Source organism: Erythrolamprus reginae, chromosome Z, assembly GCF_031021105.1.
Source record: "Erythrolamprus reginae isolate rEryReg1 chromosome Z, rEryReg1.hap1, whole genome shotgun sequence".
Classification (NCBI taxonomy): Eukaryota; Metazoa; Chordata; class Lepidosauria; order Squamata; family Dipsadidae; genus Erythrolamprus; species Erythrolamprus reginae.
In genome coordinates, this window is record NC_091963.1 from 26,730,394 (window position 1) to 26,751,777 (window position 21,384).

Consider the following 21,384-nt stretch of genomic DNA (forward strand, 5'->3'; position numbering starts at 1 on the left):
CCATCCACCATTCTTGTAGCCCGTCTTTGGACCCGTTCAATTTTGTCAATATCTTTTTGTAGGTGAACTCTCCAGAACTGAACACAGTATTCCAAATGTGGTCTCACCAGCGCTCTATATAGCGGGATCACAATCTCCCTCTTTCTGCTTGTTATACCTCTAGCTATGCAGCCAAGCATCCTACTTGCTTTTCCTACCGCCTGACCACACTGCTTACCCATTTTGAGACTGTCAGAAATCACTATTCCTAAATCCTTCTCTTCTGAAGTTTTTGCTAACACAGAACTGCCAATACAATACTCCAATTGAGGATTCCTTTTCCCCAAGTGCATTATTTTACATTTGGAAATATTAAACTGCAGTTTCCATTGCTTTGACCATTTATCTAGTAAAACTAAATCATTTACCATATTACAGACGCCTCCAGGAATATCAACCCTATTGCACACTTTAGAGTCATCGGCAAATAGGCAAACCTTCCCTACCAAACCTTCCCCTATGTCACTCACAAACATATTAAAAAGAATAGGACCCAGAACAGACCCTTGTGGCACACCGCTTGTAATCTGTCTCTGCTCAGAATACTCGCCACTCACAATAACTCTCTGTTTTCTATGCTTCAGCCAGCTGCAAATCCACTGAAGGATCCAGGGATTAAGTCCAATCTTCACTAATTTATCTATCAGCTCTTTATGTGGAACCATATGAAAGGCTTTGTTGAAGTCCAGGTAGGCAATATCCACAGCACCACCTTCATCCAACATCTTTGTAACATAGTCAAAGAAATCAATGAGATTAGTCTGACATGATTTGCCTTCAGTAAAGCCATGCTGGTTGGGTCCAATACTGTTAAGTATTCAATAAATAGTGCATAAACTTACTACCTCCACTGCGTCTCCCCGCCATAGGCGCAGCAGACCATTACTGCCTCTGAACTATATAATATGAAAAGCATATAAAAGCTAGCATTAAAAGCACAATGTAGTAACAATAGAATGTTAAGATCTATAGAATAATACATATTAAAGTATCTTGATTTAATCATTTTCCTTATCTTATATGTTTACTTCTAGTTCTGTTTATAACACAATTTGTATGCAGAAATATAAATCCATTCCTACAAATGGCATAACAGAAATGAACTCCAAAAAGTAGGCTTTGACTTTCATATCCCCTTCCAACCAGGCCTTCATTCCATGTCTGTCATTTACAATGATGTACAAGTGACTTTCATAAACATAATTTGACAAATTGAGATAGGCTCTGAATGGATTTCAAAGTTTTCTGTTTCTGAACCGTTTTTAGTTTCCAGGTCATCTGATTCATTTCTCACTGCCTTGCTGTACCTCCCCTCCCTTGCTAGATTGCATCTTACTAGTCTGTCATCATCGTCATTTTACCCTTCAATTTTACTCTAAGTTCTTTGCTGAATTCAGCTTTGTTATCTATTGTATCCTAAATTACACTGGTCTTTTCCATTTTTATCTCCATTCATGGTAAATAATACTCTTTGTGAAGGCTGCTATTATTTTAAAAATGTACCTTAAGATTTCAAAATTGTAGTGCAAAGGTTTCATGTTTTCCTTTTGTGATTTCTTGGTTTTTTAAAAATATATATAATACATTTGGCACAGCTGGATCAAAAATGTACACAGAATTTTGGAACAGAATGGGCTGAATATATTAAAACTCACAACAACATATGTTCCCAAGCAGTTTATGAAATGAACATGTGTGTGTGTGTGTGTGTGTGTGTGTGAAACTAGCAGCAAAAGCCTGTTGCTGGCGGCCTTCAGGCTGGCGGCGGTTGCGGAAGCGCGAGGAGCACCGCAGGATGCCGGCAATCCTGGCGGCAGGGAGGGGGAGCGAGATGGCGAGCGGGCGCGCAGCGAGGAGGTGCTCCCTCCCATTCCCCATGGCTCCAGTATGCCCCACGTTGGCGCAGGGCTTGACGACTTCCGGGAGGCAAGCGAGCGGCTTCCCCTGTTTAAAAGGGGGCGGAGGGCTGCTCGCCTCCCTCTTTGTTGCACTGCCGCCAGCATGGCCTGGCTGGCATCCACCCGCCCTCCCTCTACATAGCATGATCAAGAGGGGGATGAGTAGGAATTTTTGGCGGCTGTAACACCTTTAGTTTGGCCGTTTTTTCACCTACTCCACACTACGGGAGCAGGGACGTGGATAGGGGGTGTCCAGCATACTCTAGTTTTTAATCAGGCTAATTCGGCAATCTATTCGGTATTTAATTTCCTTGTCCCTATGGTCACGGGAAAGCGGTAAAGGGCGGAAAATGGGGATTTCAGCAACTATGTGATCTTCTATGGGTACCGTTTGGAAGGTAAACGGCCACTCCCCGACATGGCTACAGGGCTCAGCTGGCTCGGGTATGGAGGGGAGACTCCATTGGGGCTCACCCACCACACGCCCAGAGTCGAGTATCTGGGTGGGTGAGCCTCCCCACACGCAAGGGCGTGGCAGGGAGCAAATGGGGGAGGTCAAGTTCAAGTTCAAGGGGACCTCCCCCTTTTGCTCAGCAGGAGGCTTCACCCAGAGTTGCTCAAGAAATTTTGATTGACGTTTCCGCCCTCTTGTTCTTACCTCTGCTGGTCCTGTTGGATTATAATAAATGTGACCCATTTTATAACCCATTTCTGTGTCTGTGTGCTTACTCCACGTCCGCCGCAATGTATGACATTGGTTTATTGACTTCCTTTGTTAATGTAGGCGAGATCAGAAGACCTGGAAAGGAATTTTAGTAGCAAAGAAGAAAGGCATGTATGACCTTGGAAGAGATCAGATAGACGCAGACAACCACCCATGGCAACTTTACAATGGGAAGATAGAATAAAAATAATTCATGGCAGAAAATTGTGTGTCCTTTATTTTGAAATACTTATAGAGATTGCAGTACCAGTAGAAAAATAACCATTTCCTATGCAAAGGACTTGAGCTACACATAATCACATATAAGCATGGATGGATTTCTGCATCTGCATTTTTGAAGCATTTGGTTCTGCTTTAAAACTACAATATAAGATGGATTGCAAGTATTACTTTATTGCACACTTTGAGGGAAACAAGAACTGGACTGGGTCTTTCAATGACTATCAGGGACTCAAATTCTCAAGCATTTCTTTTCACATCTTCAAAATAACCATTGTAAGAACTTTTAGGGTTTTTTTGAAAACAATTCCTAAGACTTTCAGGCTCCACATGCATCCTTGGTGATTAAACTGAACAGCTTTAATATAGTTCAGCCTCCTATAAACTCTGGAAATTCAGAATCATGCAAAGGAAAGAACATTTCATCCCCTATGTTCCCAACATGCCATAAAGCCCAGATTCTCAGTTTTCATTTGGAAAAAACTATTTTTTAGCTTTCATAGAAGGTGAAAGGGAGGGCAAAAATGGGTACATGGCTTTCAGATTCTTTTGTTTTGTGTAAAAGGACTAGCATTTTTGCTGTTAGTATCACAAGATATGAGTGCGTGTGTAGCAGATAATGTGGAATATTATATATATATATATATATATATATATATATATATATATATATATATATATATATATATATATTGTTTTCGTAGATTTTCACGGGTATATGTATGTAGATTGTTCTGAGTTCGGGTTTTGCCCTGTGTAATATTTTGCATGTCTATGCGACGTTTCGGTGAAATCACATTCACCATCATCAGGCTGAAGTTTTATTAACTGCCTTGAAATGGTCCTGGGTTGGGCCTAGGGGCAAAAAGGAGTTGTGATGTTCCTTCAATATATACCAATTGGATACTGTAGCCAAGAGGATAATTCTCTGCCTTAGAAGACAAAGTTTGCAGGTTCAAGTCCCAGTGGGTATGGCTAGCTGATGAGGCCAAAATAAGGCCGAAATTGATCTATCCTAGTCTCCCTTAATTTTCATAATGAGCAAAAAAACCATATATATTATTGTATGTAAATATATATATATATATATTATATAATATATATATGTTCTGCCGGCATGTCCCAACCGCCCATAATTACAGGGTAATTAGTCCAAACAGACACACATAGAAGGAAACAAAAGGTCTTTATCAACAGAAAAGTAGAAACAACTCCCTTTTTAAATGTCAAAGGGATTTTCTGGTACACACAAGGTACAGGTTAAATGCAATCCAATTTCTCACCCAGTAACTGGGAAATTGAGTCCAATTCCAAAGTCCAGAAATTGGTACCTCCCTTTTTTATAAATGAACCCCAACGCTTTCTAACATACTTTAAATAACATAAAATAGGGTGGGGACTTTGATTGTCCAGTTATAGTTGCCATCTTGACCTTTTGAGGAAGGGGTTTAGACTATTTCCCTACATATAGTCCTGTTCAGATTTTTATTCAGTATAAATGAAACTCTGACGAATAATTGACAGTATCTGGGCAAAGAATACTATTCTTAAACAAATCTGTTCTGAGGGAAAAAATTACTGCCTCATTAAAAAAAAATCAGAACAAGTTACAACTGGAATAGAAAGAATAAGAGGTTAGAGGGTGATTGGTATTATTTTTGAGTTCTATTTTTTAAAAAATAAAATAAATTGATGATTCCCCCTCCCTTTTAATTTCTGAACCTCTATAAACGTTTTCCTTTTACAATAAATGTTAATGTTACCTAATTACTTTAACAAACAGAATACCAGAGAACTGGTATCATTATTAGTAGTCCAATAAAGCAGTGTTTCCCAACCTTGGCAACTTGAAGATATTTGGACTTCAACTCCCAGAATTCCCCAGCCAGCATTCGCTGGCTGGGGAATTCTGGGAGTTGAAGTCCAAATATCTTCAAGTTGCCAAGGTTGGGAAACACTGCAATAAAGGAATCCCCAACACTGGTTCATGGTCCACTACTATGCAAGTGTGCATGTACATCCCACTTGTGAAAGTGGCGGGTGACCATGTCCATGCACACTCCATTTGTGTGAGCAATGGGCGCATGTGCCCACCCAGTTGTGCAGAACTATCTTCTCTCCTGCCCCATTCTGGTCTGCAAAGCTGAAAAGGTTGGGGAATTCTGGGATAATACTGTTATTTCCAGGGAAAAGCAGAGAATAGGGTGGTATGATGTCAATGCAGAGTAGTTTGCAGGAATTTTCAAATTTATTATAAAAGCTGTTTAGTTTGTTAGAAACTAGCATGTTAGTGCAATATTATTTTCTTCTTCTACCTGAATGGAGTATCTTTCTCTATCTACAGACCTAATAGGATTACTTAGAAATTACTGTTTTATTGATTATTATTGTTCTGTCTGGGTCACTCCGGAAGCTATGACCAACCCAAAAAGATAAGCCAGACACACCGGTAGAATCCAAACACAGTTTTATAATGGTAAAAAGAAAAGAAGCCAACAGAAAATGTCCTTACAAATCAGGAAAACACTGGAACTCCAAATAGATACATGAAGGCAATTGTTCATACAGAAACACAGGATCCTTAATGCCAAGACGAGGCTGTTGAGATAACAGACATACACCTCCCACGGGTCTTCAAGACTGCTGAGCCACGAGCCAGGAACAGAAACCCTGAAACAATGCAGATAACAGCAACTCCACTGTGATAACACTCCACACTGCTGAAAGAGTTTGCCTGCCTTCTAATGAGGACCACACCCAACCCCCTGGTGTTCCTCATTCAACGCTGATAATATTTCTTCAATTGATTCCTCCTTTGATCTATGCGTCTCTGTCGCATACTAATGACAGCTTGTGCCTTGTCATCCAATGACTCCAGAGACTCTAGAGAATCCAAGCTACTGGCTTGAGAGAGCCCCTCCCCAGGGCTCCCAGGCCTTTCTTCCTCGTCACTTTCCTCTCCGTTCTCATCCTCCCCCGGGCATGGAGCCAGCAGAGACGCAGCTGGTCTTTCATCTGACTCAGGCTGAACCACAACAATTATAAAGAACTGAATTATGAAGATTAGATTAGATTTATTGGATTTATATGCCGCCCCTCTCCGTAGACTCAGACCCCGTAGATATTCAGACCTCTTATATATTATGGAAGTGGTTGGGCAAGCTGAGTCCTAATTAGTCCTTGGATAATTAAAAATGCCATGAGGAGCATTGAATTATTTATAAGATTTATACCTTGTCTTCTCTTCCCCAAATGGCACTCAAAGGTGTTTTATGTTCCTGGAGCTGTCTTTTGACAATCCAGAGCAATCCATGTAAATCTGAATTAGTCAAGAATTTGGTTTTCTTTTCAGCTGAAATATGAAACTCTTTCTTGAGTTCTTTTCTATTCTTTTCTATTCTACTATTGCTACTATTATAGTAGGCACTCTTCTACTATGGCTGAGAAATACTTCAGTTGAGAATTAATCAGATCTGCTATGATCCAAATAAAGCACCCTGATAGGTTTGCTAGAAGGCAGGTTCTTATTCTAAAATGTTATGACATATAAATTTCAGGGATGTTAAATTAATTCTCCATGGTCATGTTGCAGAAAATATTGAAATACTGTTGTATAATATTTATGCCATGGATTATAGAGTTAGCTAAGAAAGTACAGAAGCAAGGAAAATGGACTGTCTGTTATACTTGCACACATTCAGGTGAAAATTACAACCCTATTTTCCATGGCCATGCTACTTTCACCTTGGAAAAATTCCTGAATATAATTACATATTCAGCCTATGCTTGATTCATCCCACAATCCAGGAGGCCTCTTCTGAAAAACAACCTTTACTATTGGAACTACTGTAGTATTATTTTTGATCCATCTATTCTTTTGTATATTTGGAGTCCACTAATTTAGACCACCACCACCAACAAGTAATTAAACTTTAAAGACTCTTTATGTGTTCCTATCATTGAGTATTGTGTTCGTCAAATCATTTTCTCTGCTTCTTCTGGAAAATTATCATTTAGGTTTAAGCTTTGACAGAGGGATGGGTTGAAAAAGAAAATCCTAATCATTCTATCAGAATTACCAGTTGGAGACATCGTTCCCTCTAAGCTGAGCAGTGAGCAATCGCTCACTTAAAAATCATCATCAACTCAGAGTTTTCCAAACCTGCCCAGAAGCCGAGAGGGAAAGAGTGAGAGGGAAGGAGAGAGAGAGGAAGAGAGGAAGAGAGAGAAACAGATAGAAAAAAGAGAGGAAGGAAAAGAGAAAGAAAAAGAATGGGAGTAAGGAAGAGAGAAAGAAAATCAAAATCTAGTTTGAAACTAGCTCAACTATTTAAGTGGCATTTTGATATTGATAGAGTTGCCCTATTATGAGCTCACTGTTATAGACACACAGTATTTATTTATTTATTTATTTATTTATTTATTTATTTATTTATTTATTTATTTATTTATTTATTTATTTATTTATTTATTTATTTATTTATTTATTTATTTATTTATTTATTTATTTATTTATTTATTATTTCTGTGCCGCCCAGTCCCGAAGGGACTGCCGCTCAGACACTATACTTTTCCGCCCCCCCCCCAAAAAAAAAATTAGAGGGAACACTGGTTGGAGATGCTAATATCCCAGTGATAAAATATGGAAGATGAACTAAACCTCTTAAGAAATTAGTTGGTTTCAAATTATTGGCTATGTTTAACATCTGAATTCAGTGAAATATAAGCTTTACTAAGACATCTGAGAAATCAATATTTGGACATGTATGACACATCTGAGGGCATTGTACAATATATCTCAGTTCTGAAATCTGAAATTCAAAATCCTATTTAAATTATTTCACTAATTTTATTTGTGATTTAAAAAACATACCAATTTTCAAATAATTAGAACAATTAATGGTTCTATTTCACAGCCACCCCGAGTCTGCAGAGAGGGGCGGCATACAAATCTAATTTAATAATAATAATAATAATAATAATAATAATAATAATAATAATAATAATAGTAATAATAGTAATAATAGTAATAATAGTAATAATAGTAATAATAGTAATAATAGTAATAATAGTAATAATAGTAATAATAGTAATAATAGTAATAATAGTAATAATAGTAATAATAGTAATAATAGTAATAATAGTAATAATAGTAATAATAGTAATAATAATAATCATTTAAACTTAAAAATAATTCCTTTCAAAAATCCTCCATGACTAATAATTAATTTCAGAACTGGGCTAACTTACTATGAAAATTTCAGACATTTTCCTCCTTGTTCCATAAATTCCAGAATAAAATAGTAATTGTAATGTTCAGTTCAAGGTCCTGTAACAGATTCATACCCAGTTTGTATGTATTGTATATCTGAATTTATGTACCCTAGTTTTGAAGATAAAATGTAATGGATTTATATATGGATTTATTACAATTACAGATGAAAATTTTGGCAAAATTAAATTCTTCAGTGAAATTTTCATAAAGAAGTTTCTAGAACATAGAACAGAACTGGAAGCAGCTCTGGAATTATTTTTATGCCACCCTTGCTTAAGCAAGAAACCTTCTACCATTTCAGACAAATGGTTATTCAGTCTCTGATTGAAAGCCTGCAGTATTGGAGCACCCACAACTTCTGAAGGCAAGTGATTTCATTGATTGATTGCTCTCACTGTTAGGAAATTTCTCCTTCATTCTAGACTAAATCTGTTCTTGGTTAGTTTCCATCCATTGTTTCTGGCCTTACTTTCTAGTGCTTTGGAATATATTTTGACATCCCACCCTCTCAAATATTGGAACGCTGCTATCTTTTCTCCCCTAGTCCTTCTTTTCATTAGACTAGACAATCCCAATTACTATAACCAGAACTAAATGCAGTATTCTAAATGTAGTCTTATTAACGCTTTGCAAAGTGATATTAGAATTTCATGTGATCTTGAATCTATCCTTCTATTAATGCAGCCTAGGATTGCATTGGCTATTATTATTATAGTATTACTATTATATTATCATTACATATTTTTAAGTATTCTTTTTCTGTGTGTGCCCATACAATGTATATTGTATTTTGGCTTTCTGCATAGTTTCTAGATTAGAGATTAACATTAAAGATGTAACACATTGTCTACCTTATTAAAATATGTTGTGTTAATGTCTTCATTGACTAATCCTATAGTGACAGTGAAAGTCAGTAATTATAGACCCATTAGTAATGACCAGGATACATGGGGACTTATGACTCAGAATGTAAAAGAAGTAAAATATAAAGAGTACAAATAAATGTACATCTGGGACAGTCAGAGAAATGAGAAAGATGTAAAATATTTTAATGAAGGTCAGATCTCGTGCAATGTAGTTCATGACTACATGCTTGGAAATTAAAGTATATATTTAATTATGAATGAAAAGCAAAAATGTATGCCATGGAATATGAATTTATATCATTTAAATTTTGTGGCTTTGTAAGAAAGTAGATGGTGACAATTGTATGATATCCAGATCTCTAGTTATGAATAATAGTGAAATAATCAGGGATGGATGTGGGGAAAATTATGCAGCATTCTGAATTAATGTGAAACAGGAATAACAATTATTCTGTAATTGTTGAGAAGAGGATGAAAGATTAAATAAAAATATTGGGCCATTTGGAAACCAAGATTGAATTAAAATGACTAGCAACTACTAGTTTAGAAAAAATATTTATGTTTTTTAACTGTATGGTATAAGCACAAGTTATTCGTTTACCAAAGGAATGACTATAAATTTAAAAGCATGACTAATGTCATTGCTTATAATGAGGGATGGAAATAATTAGGGAAAGATACAAGAGATATGAAAGTTTTGAATGTGGGGTAGGCCATATTTTGTATCTTTTTCTTTTATGTACGCTGAGAGCATATGCACCAAGACAAATTCCTTGTGTGTCCAATCACACTTGGCCAATAAAAAAAAAATCATAAAATTTATTTAACTTCATTGGAGTTCGTTTGGATTTTCAACCAACACCATAGTGTCACATGCATGCGTCTGACTGAACATTTGCTAAGCATTCCATTATTCTCATTGAAGGTTTACTTCCATCATACATCAGTCCCCATTTTGTTGCTTCTATTTTTAACCCAAAGGTGTTTTTTTTAGGAGGCAACTGGATTATCTTCATTTTTGCCAGCACTGCTTTGAATCCCAGCGAGGGGAGCCTGAGGGGAATCCCTATGCTTCGGCTGACAACGGAAGTCTGGAGGTGGGGTTTCCCAATGAAGGAAGCCTCAGGGAAATCCCTGCACTTTGGTTGACAATGGACATCCGGAGGTGGGGTTTCCCAGTGAGGGGAGCCTTAGGGGAATCCCCGCGCTTTGGTAGAACGAATGAAACCTGATTTATGAAGGAAAAGAGAATGGGGTAGGAAGGACAGAAGACCAAGGAAGTTGTAGTTTGAAGGAAAGTATTGAATTTGAACAAAAATATATGGATCAAGTAGCATATGAATGTGGGAAAACAGATTAGTTTGCACAAATAGAACATTATGGAAAGCTTCAGTGACTAGTTTTAGTATAACTTAATTTTCTTTTGCTTTTCTTAGGTTGTGCTTTTAATTTGTTATATAATATCGCTTCCTCCAAAGGGAAATAATGCAGGTATGAATGTATTCATAATTTTTCAAGATGACCAATTTTATATAATCTGCAAACCATGTACGAAATATGAAAATAAACACAAATAATAGCAACATTGTGTCATTAACAGGGCGATTACAAGTTACACCAGGGCCATTTTGCAGGAAACCAGCCATCTCCCTTATTTCTCCCACTTTTCAATTAAATGAGCAGAAGCGTTCTTTCAATTAAGTCACTTTGAAAGAGACATATTTGCATTTTTTGGTTCTTTGAATACCACCTGTTTGTGCTACATCATCATTAATATTCCATGATGGTCTTTGTGTATTTATTTGTGCTAATACAGTCTAATTGACAGGATTTTAACTATTTCATATTCAGAGACTTCACAGCTGTCACAGGTAGCTAATGATCATGTAAAGGCTAAAAAGAAATCAATTTATATTCACAAATGCCTGTTTCCCCCTTTTTTTGGTGATGTACTCTGTGTCTCCAATGTAAATGCTTCGGAAGAAATATTTCAAAGTCAGTTTGCAGAATTTATTTATTTTATTTATTAATTAGATTTGTATGCCGCCCCTCTCCATAGACTGGCTGAGACCTGAGGAAGGAATATATCTCTCGGAAATGTGCCCAGATGGGTTTCTGGACTTGAATCAGTTGCAACACCAGGGAAGGGGTAGGGGACTCCAATTGGACTGAGGCGACAGGGTCGGGTCTTAGTCCTGTTATTTGTGATTGTTGTTTTGAAAAAATTTCCATGTTATTCTTGAAATAAATGAACCTCAGACACTCAAGGGTTAACCAGTTTATTTTTCGAAGTCTAAAAGTAACATTGCTTTCAGCCACTACTAAATAATCAGAACTGAAAGCGGCACTTGGGTGCCTGTATTTATACCCTTTTCTCCCATCTGAATACCAGGTTGACAGTTAAACAAATTTCCTGCACAGCAAAACAACCAATCAATTGCAAACATTTAAATTAGAATTATTTACATTTAACCCATGCATATTCAAAAATTCTGGTTCCCTGTATGCCAGGAAAAAGGGCAATTCCTTTTGAACAGAAATGGGCACCTGTATAAATGGGTGAGGTGAGAGCGTGAATGTAGTTCATGTGAACAGTATGTCAGAATCTAAATTACATGTATATTAAAAAAATAGTGACCCATCCAGCAATGTCTTTCAACATTTGTTTGCAAGCATGCATATGCACAACACCCTTATACAAAGTCTTGGGAAATAAACTGGCAGGCCAATTATTCTAGTGTAAGAAAAACAATTGCATAATAACTGAAAAGTAACATATGAATGGTAGAACTGAAAAAAACTCTTTATTATTTAGATGTTTTGTTAGATCAGTTGTAGCAAACAGCAACCTTTCACGACAACTTATTTTATTCAATTCTGCTTGTGCAAAACTATATTAGTTTAAAAGAGTCAACATTTATTCTACTGGTTACAAGATACATGATGTTATGTAAGATTCTGCTAATGAGCCTCATGCTCTGTGAGAATTCAGAACTCCCACTTGTCTATTTGCAAAGTAATGGAATTTATTTAGTATCCTTTCCCAAGAATGTGTGGGAACGACAACCCGAAGCACAAAGTGGCATTTTCTGCAAAAAAACGTTTCAATGAAATTAAACAACAATTTCAGATCTTCATTCAGGAATTAATATGAAGTTCAACACTGATGTAATTGGATAATTTTAGCCTTAAGATATACTGATCTTCTGATCTGCCTGCTTTAGACATACCGGAGCCTGCTAAACCAGGACAGCATTTGGGGGAAACTTCCTGGTCATTCACAAAATAGGGCCCTAAATGAGAACTGATAGTGCCACTGAATCAGAGTACTAGAAATCTTGACCTGGCCTCCAAATTTATTGCATTATTTGCCTTACATCATCCCAACCAAAATAATGTTTCTTTATCTCATGGAGTGATTGTGAAGGTCAGAAAGATAACCCCATAAAACTACTGTATCTCATATAATCTCATGAGCCCATAAAGCATGTGACACTAAAACTGTTTTCCAGATCTGTGAGAAGGCCATCTGTATGTTCATTTCACCACATAGCTAGATCTGTTTTCTAGAATCTCTGCAAACTCTTCCTGGAACAGAGCTGAAGGTTGCTGAAACATAGCAATGGGCAAAATTTGTAATTATTGCAATAAAAGATGATAAATAACAGGACAGACATGTGAAAAGTTTAGTGGCTTCTAGGAAATCGATTATTTTGTTCAAACGCAATGTAAAGACATTAAACCAGTTAGCATATTGTTTGGGCTGCTCCAGTGATGGGTTATTATCGGTCTAGTCTGGTTCTATGGATGGGTCGCGACAGCCCACCCACCTGGATGCTTCTGTGCATATGCAGAAGTGTCACGTGGACAAGTGAGCATGCGTGCAAATCAGTAGCGATGGGATTTAGTACTCATCACTGGGCTGCTCAATGTAAATTTTATTGAGCTGGTCAGAGCTCCATTTATTCTTTAGCTGCCATTCCCTCCACCCCTCCTCCCCATATCTGACAGCACCTTCAGTTGCAATTGAGTATGTGTAAAATAAGGGTTCCTGGTCTGCCTGTCCTGTCAGTTTACCTTAATAAAACAATAAAGAATGCTGATCTCAGGAGACAAAGAAGACTGTTTGCTGACAGCCATTTTTTAAATTGTAAATCACCATTTGTGTTTTTTTATTGATATGTTGTGAGCCACGCCGAGTCTATGGAGAGGGGTGGCATACAAGTCAAATAAGCAAGCAAGCAAGCAAGCAAGCAAGCAAGCAAGCAAGCAAGCAAGCAAGCAAGCAAGCAAGCAAGCAAGCAAGCAAGCAAGCAAGCAAGTAACTAACTAATTAACTAACTAACTAACTAATGAACTAATTAACTAAGGCGGAAAAGGAGACTGACTTGTTCCAATACAAGAGAATATTTGTAGCTCAGAGATGAATTTTGGACTTCTTGGTACCCTCTGGTTTGATTATTTGTTTACAAATATTTCATTACTCATCTCAGTAACATTATTAGTGATCTTACTCAGTCAAGTAATGAAATGTCTACTAGCAAACAACGAGGCTCAAAGAGCATCAAGGATTCCATAGACACTAACTTGCTTTTTGGTGTTGTAAGCAAATGTGATATAATGAAATATATGCCTAGTTAACTTAATCTTCAGTTGTCTCTCCTAATGCAGCAAAAAGGAAGGGTTTTTTTTTCATGTTACTCAAAATCTTAAAACTTTCTTTAGGGAGAACCGAAAGGAAAATAACCTAAAGCACTCTTCAAGAATTGAATGCGCTCAAAGGCTGGAATAGCATACGTACGGATTATGAAATGAGAGTTTAGAGAAAATATGCACCATGGGAATTCAGGAATTCTTTCCAAGCCCTTAACAATAATAGTTCCACTCTATGTCACCTGATGGAAAAGGGTGTTACAATGAAGTTAGCAGTTAGCAATAGCACTTAGACATATGTTGCTTTACAGTGCATTACAGCCACCTCTAAGTGGTTTACAGAGTCAGAATATTGACTCCAACAATTTGGGTCCTCATCTTACTCACCTCGGAAAACTGAAAGGCTGAGTCAACTTTAAGCCTGGAGAGATTTGAACTGTCAAATTGTAGGCAGCCAGCAGCAACAAGAAGTAGCCTGAAGTTCTGCACTCTAACTACTGTGCCACTGCGGCTCATTGCTGACCTGCCCAACTGTCTCTCCCATAAGCAGCTTTCAATACCATTGACCGTGGCATCCTTCTGTGCCGACTGGAGGGGTTGCGAGTGGGAGGCACTATTTTACGGTGGTTCTCCTCCTACCTTCTAATTGTTCTATCATATTTAATTTATGTTTAGCTAAAATTAATGTCTCATTTATATGTTCATCTCCTGGTTTGTTTTGAAGTTTATTTTCTAATTGTTTATTTCGTCCTATACTGTGTTGTGTTGTTGTCATTTTTCTCTATTTTTCTTTACAGTATATACGGTTGTGATGCCCCTGGTATAGGCCTTCAAAGTATCCCACAGATTTTGCAATATGGTATGTTGTTTTTTGTTCTCTTCTATTGTTGTCTTGTAATAGTTGCGTGTTTAATGTCCATCTTCTAGCTCTTTTTTTCATCTTTCCATATTATCACAAGGAATAATGGTCTGCCCAGATTTTCGGGGGATCTCTACTCTATCTATATTCTTGCTCAGTTCTCTGCTTGCACACACCATGTCTATCTTTGAGTATGACTTGTATGGATTAGAGTAAAAAGTAAACCGATTTTCATTGGGATGTATTCTCCACATGTCTATTAAATTTAGTTCGCTGCCATTTCAATATATATATATTTTTAGTATATTTCTTTTTATTTGCTTCTCCATAATATTAATGTAATCTTTTTTAGGATCTATTATTCCATTATAATCATCCACTATGCATAATGTTTTATAAGTCATTCATTATTTCCCCATGGGCTCTTCTATAGAATTTATTTTTGTTGGGGGTGTATATATTTACTAAAAGCATTGTAATGTTACCTATCTTGATTTTGAGCATTAACAACCTCTCTTTAGGATCTACATAAATTTCCTTGGTCTTTATTTCTCTTTTAGCATACATTGCTACTCCTCTTTCCCCTTCTACTAGTGATGCATAGAATTCACCCAATTTTTGACATTCTAGATATTTTTGATCTTTCTTTTTACTGTGTGTTCCTTGAAGACATATGATGAACTGCTTTTTTGATTGGCTAATTTCAGAAATATTTTCCTTATTTTCTCTGTGCTATTCAGTCCTTTTCTCTATTCTAAATCCAAACTTTGTAGCCCTAGAGAAAACTTCTAAAGAAGCAAACATTATTCCTTCTTCTTCTTCTCAACTATGTGATTTCCTGTTACACTGTTTCTGTATATCAACTTAAGGGGATTTGATTGTCTCTATTCCCTATAGAGGTCTCCTGGAAAATTCCTTTACTATTGTGTGATAGGGGACATGTCCCTGTCACAAGCAAGAAACTTTTGAAATTTGATGCTTTCATTGAAATGATATTTATTTGTCAATTGTTCCATTAAGATTCATTTAGCCCTTCTGATATTTAGTGGCATCCAGGTATCAAATAGTTACGTGTTCCTTAACCTATCACTACATTTCTGTCTTTGATTTCATTACAGTGTGAGTATTTTTTCTGAGCGCAATATATAATTAATGAAGAAGAAAAGCAACTTAGAACTTAGGAAATTTTTTCTGACCATTAGAACAATTAATCAGTGGAAGAAATTGGCTCCAGAAACTGTAAATGCTCCAACACTGGAAGTTTTCAAGAAGATATTGGACAACCATTTGTCTTAAATAATATAGGGTTCCCTACCTGAGCAGGGGGTTTATTTATTTATTTATTTATTTATTTATTTATTTATTACTTAGATTTGTATGCCGCCCCTCTCCGAAGACTCGGGGCGGCTCACAACACATGGAAACAAATCATAAATAATCTAACAAATTTAAAATTAAAAGATTTAAAAGACCCCATATACTAACAGACATACACACAAGCATACCATATATAAATTAAACATGCCCAGGGGAAGATGTTTCAGTTCCTCCATGCCTGACGGCAAAGGTGGGTTTTAAGGAGTTTACGGAAGGCAGGAAGAGTAGGGGCAGTTCTAATCTCCGGGGGGAGTTGGTTCCAGAGGGCCAGTGCCGCCACAGAGAAGGCGCTTCCCCTGGGGCCCGCCAACCGACATTGTTTAGTTGACGGGACCCGGAGAAGGCCCACTCTGTGGGACCTGATCGGTCGCTGGGATTCGTGCGGCAGGAGGCGGTCTCAGAGATATTCTGGTCCAATGCCATGAAGGGCTTTAAAGGTCATAACCAACACTTTGAATTGTGACCGGAAACTGATCGGCAACCAATGCAGACTGCGGAGTGATGGTGAAACATGGGCATACCTAGGTAAGCCCATGACTGCTCTCGCAGCTGCATTCTGCACGATCTGAAGTTTCCGAACACTTTTCAAAGGTAGCCCCATGTAGAGAGCATTACAGTAGTCGAACCTCGAGGTGATGAGGGTTGGACTAGTAGACCTCCAAGACTTTCCAACTATGTAATTCTGTTATTCTCTTCGGAGAGGGGCGGCATACAAATCTAATAAATTATTGTTATTATTATTATGTCAGTACAACACAGCAAACGAGATCACTATGCTGGATTTCATATTTCATCACCAGTCGGGCGCTTCCCAAGCACCTAGGACTGCATGATGTAGCGGCGAATTATGTTTGCCAATCCTAGTAAAGCGGCCTTTTGCAATTGACAGATGGAGATTTTGTCAATTCCGATGGTTTTCAAATGTCCACTGAGATCCTTTGGTACTGTGCCCAGCGTGCCAAGTACCACTGGAACCACTTTCACTGGCTTATGCCAGAGTCGTTGCAGCTCGATTTTTAGATCTTTGTATTTCACTAATTTTTCTAGCTGCTTCTCCTCAATTCTGCTGTCTCCTGGGATTGCGATGTTGATGATCCATACTTTCTTTTTCTCCATGATCACAATGTCTGGTGTGTTATGCTTCAGAATTCGGTCAGTCTGAAGTTGAAAGTCCCACAGTAGTTTTGCTTGCTCATTTTCAACCACCTTTTCGGGCTTATGATCTCACCAGTTCTTTGCCACTGGTAAATGGTAGTTCCGGCACAAGTTCCAGTGGATCATCTGTGCCACAGCATCATGTCTATGCTTGTAGTCAGTCTGTGTGATCTTTTTGCAGCAGCTGAGTATGTGATCGATTATTTCATCTGTTTCTTTACAGAGTCTGCACTTTGGATCGTCTGTTGATTTTTCATTATTATTATTATTATTATTATTATTATTATTATTATTATTATTATTACATGCAGCTAAAATTATTTTGATAAATTCTTATATCTATATGATTGAGTGGTGTGGTGACTTTGAGGTGGAGCTCTCAGCTCACAATCAGGGGCTGTGAGTTCAATCCTAGTAGTGGCTGATATTTCTCTGTCTGGACCCAAAGATAGCACAACTGCTGCAAACTCCACAGGCACCAGGAAGGGCATTTGGCCAGTAAGTGTATAGCTCCATTTAGTTTTCCTGTCTTGACCTTGATGTAAGGAATTACATAGTTGTTAAAAGAAATATGAGCTGAAAGTTGAGGAATGAAAATGATGTAACTAATACAGTATGATCTTTGGAATAGTCTTAAAGTCTTCAGCTATAGTAATCAAATTGCAGAGTGGACACTGTTATAATCAGACACAGAATAATTAAATGAGAAGTAATTTGTTCTAGTCTAAGACTGATCACCCCTCACTTTTGCATCTCTGGTCCTGTTGCACCTCTTGCTCTTGGCAACATTAACCAATGGACTAAGGAACTTATATTGCGCTATTTAAGTTCAACCAATCAATAGTAGTATGGAACAAGTTAGGAGTTGGAAGCTAAAAATGAAATTATTGTAGGTTTGGAAGAAAATTCAAAAGGTAGAATAGAATTCTAATGGAGATATAAGAGCAAAGTCCAAATATAGAGGCAAAAGACATAATGGGTTGATATTTGGGTAACAGGTAAGCCTTCATATTTTGTCCACTTGAGAAAATTATTCCTGTCAGCTGACCAGAAGCCAACCACAACACCTTGTCAGGTGGAAAAATCCCACATTGAGAGCCCAGTTTATTGGCGGCAATATGCTGATTTTGTAAACTGTTTATAGAAAGTTGGAAAGCATTATTAAGCAGTGCACAAGTGTTATTGCAATTGTAAGGTTATTTGATGAGCAGTGGCCACCTTTCTTAAAAGTCACCTCTCTGCAGTTCAGCATAATTAGTGGTAGGGTACATACAATTTAAGGGCCAGTAAACCTTATCTTAAAAACATCTCATAGCCCTCACGTTACACAGATTTTTTAAATTTTAAATTTTGTTGTTTGTTTCTGAAGTCATTTCACATACCCAGTTGCCATATATCTTTTTTAAATAGTCTGAATACTGGAATATATATCAATTTATTCAGGCAATTTTGGGACCTATTATTATTTTTAAGTGAAAGAACCAGTTTTGGGTTCTAATCAGTAATGGGCTCCTACAGGAATGGTCAGGAATGCAGTTCCGGTAGCAAAATTTGGAGCTCCATCACTGGTTCTAATGGTTAGGTTATTGACTAAAAATCCTCTCTTAGAACTCTTGTTGTGTTGACAGATCAGATCAATTTTAGATGGCAATAATGAGATCAGGGCACAGCATTTCAAGAGGAGCAATAAATATGATATAATCTAAAACCTCATGCTATCAATCCCTTAAAACATCCCATCAGAGCACATAGTTGGGGATATTTAAAATGGAAGCCTATTAATCCAGCTGATTGAGGAAAAAAAGTCACATTGGTTCTGCCTGAGTTATTTATCCTAGGATTCCAAATTGTTATGTCAGCTTGAAATTGTTTTTCAGTTTAGATAAACTAACTATTGTTGAACCTGGTTCAACAACTTATGCTAGTTGCCCTAAAACTGCATTGCTATGTAAATATGCTTTTTAATATATTTTTCTTTATTTGACACTTTAAGGATCATCCTTGAAACTAAATTCCAGACATGTTTTGCATTTTTTAATTTATGCAACAATGTTTATACCACACTTATCCCCAGCTAGAAATCTTCATACTCAGGTTCTTTATGTGACTTTCATCAACCAATTGACCAGTTTCAGAATTGATGAAGTTTAGGCATCATGTCATTCAGTGGCATTTTCAGGACCTTGACATCTTTGTCATACTGATAGAAATAGCCTTGTTGTTGTTGAAACGGAAGCTCTGGCCTTTGGGAATATGCATGTGACATCACAAAACGTGCAGAAAATAATGGAATTTGTATCACAATGTTATGATTCTACTTTGTACTTCCCTCATCTATTTCCCCTGTGCCTTACCCACTGATTATATCCCATTAGATCTCTCTATTAGCTGCTGAAACCCAGCAGTGATTGGTTTTAGTGCATTGAGTGTTTATTTAATCTTCAGATAAATCCTAGAATACTTGCTTTTTATCAGAACATAGCAATCCACCTTATTGCCCCGGAAGCGGAGTAAAGATGCTGAGACATATTGTGGATTAAATAAGGGTCATTTTATTAAATTAACATAAATTTAAATAATGTAACTTTAAATACACAAATTTAAATATTTTAATTCAACATAACTAAGGACCTGCAGAGGCCAAAACTAACGGGGCAGAAATTCCTACCAGAAACTTCCTTGGCAACATTGGGCAAAAACTCCTTGCTGAACTAGGTGAAGGTAGCCACCTTCACCTGGATCCAAGCCACACCCCTTAGTCGTGTGGGAGGAGCTCACCCTCCAATCCCCGTGGAAAATTGGATCCGGTGATTCCCATGGACATCCTTTCTCCAATCCCTGAAATTGTTCCAACCTCTAGTTTCTGGAGAGAGGCGGTCCATCACCCTTTAAAAGGATGCCCAAAGGAGCATGCGCAGTCGCTTCTAATTGCCCATTTCCGCCCATAACCTGCCAAACCCCAGTGACCAAAGGGAGGCCTATACTGACATCTAAGTGCGCCGCACCCCCTAAGCAATCCAGTCCGTACCATCAGTGTGGAATAGGCAAAAAAACGTCCGCCTCTAAAGGGGAGGCCGCAAAAAATTCCTATTCAGCCCCGAAGCGACCTCCTAAGGACACACTGTTAATAGCGGAGGGCGGACGGGTGTTCGCTTCAGGGGCAGCAGAAAGCAAGGAGGAGGTCCTGTTCGGATCGCCCTTAAATAGGGTGATCAAGGACCTCCCCTTGCACCCATAAGGCAGCTCATCTTCCTGGTGCACTGCCAAAAGCCAAACTTCCGGTTTCACCGGAAACCAGAAGTTCGGGGCTCCGTGGAGTCGCCAGCAGCGTCCCCCTGCTCCGGGGGCAATTCCGGCTGCGGTTTAAGCCACCGGTCGGGCATTTCTAGAGCAATCCAGCATTCTATTGCATCATCTTGTAGCATGTCTCTAAGTCTATTGCGGAGAAGGAATCTTCTATTTTCCCTTTCCTGTAAAATCAACAGGTAATCTGGTTATTCTAATATTTATCTGCAGCTGCCTCTATTTAATGTTTATACTAAACTCTGGCCATTCTCATTGATCATGGAGGCACGACATAATGCTTCAAAACAATCCAGTAAAATTCAGCTCAGAGATGTCAAAAGGGAGAGTTGAGGGTAGAAAAAGTCATGGAGAAATGAACAGTTGATTTATTAATGGGAAAAATCTATGCTTATATACTTAGAGGTTAAAGCTGCTGCCTTATAGGTGGGCTATCCAAGTTCAAATTCCAGTAAGGGTATGATCAGCTGATGAGAGCTTAAAAGCTTAATTAAGCTCTTAATAGTATAGATCTATACTAGTCTCCCTTCATTTTCATTATAAGCAAATCTCTTTCTTTCTCTCTCTCCCTCCCTCCCTCCCACCCACCCACCCTCCCCACCCTCTCTCTCTCACACACACTGTATTTTTTGGAGTACAAGATGCACCACCACCCAAAAAAGAGAGTGGAAATGTCAGTGCATCTAATACACTGAATTGCAGCCATTTTTGCTGTTCCGAATGTCCGCCCTCACCTGCAGATAACTCCTGGGTGCGGGAGGATGGCAAAAATGCTTCTGTTTTGTGAAAAACAGGCTATTTTCACCCCCCTTTTTTTGCAAAAATGGGGTGGGCAAAGGGTCTGGGGAGCCTGCAGAGAGCTCCTGGGGACAGGGGAAGGCAAAAAACTCAGAGCTTTCTATGGACATTCACTATGCCAAAGTGGTGGATATTGCTCTACCTAGAGTTAATTGAAGGGAGTTGTTACAAGTCTTCTGATTCTCACCGCTCTTTAAAAGTATAATTGTACCTGATCC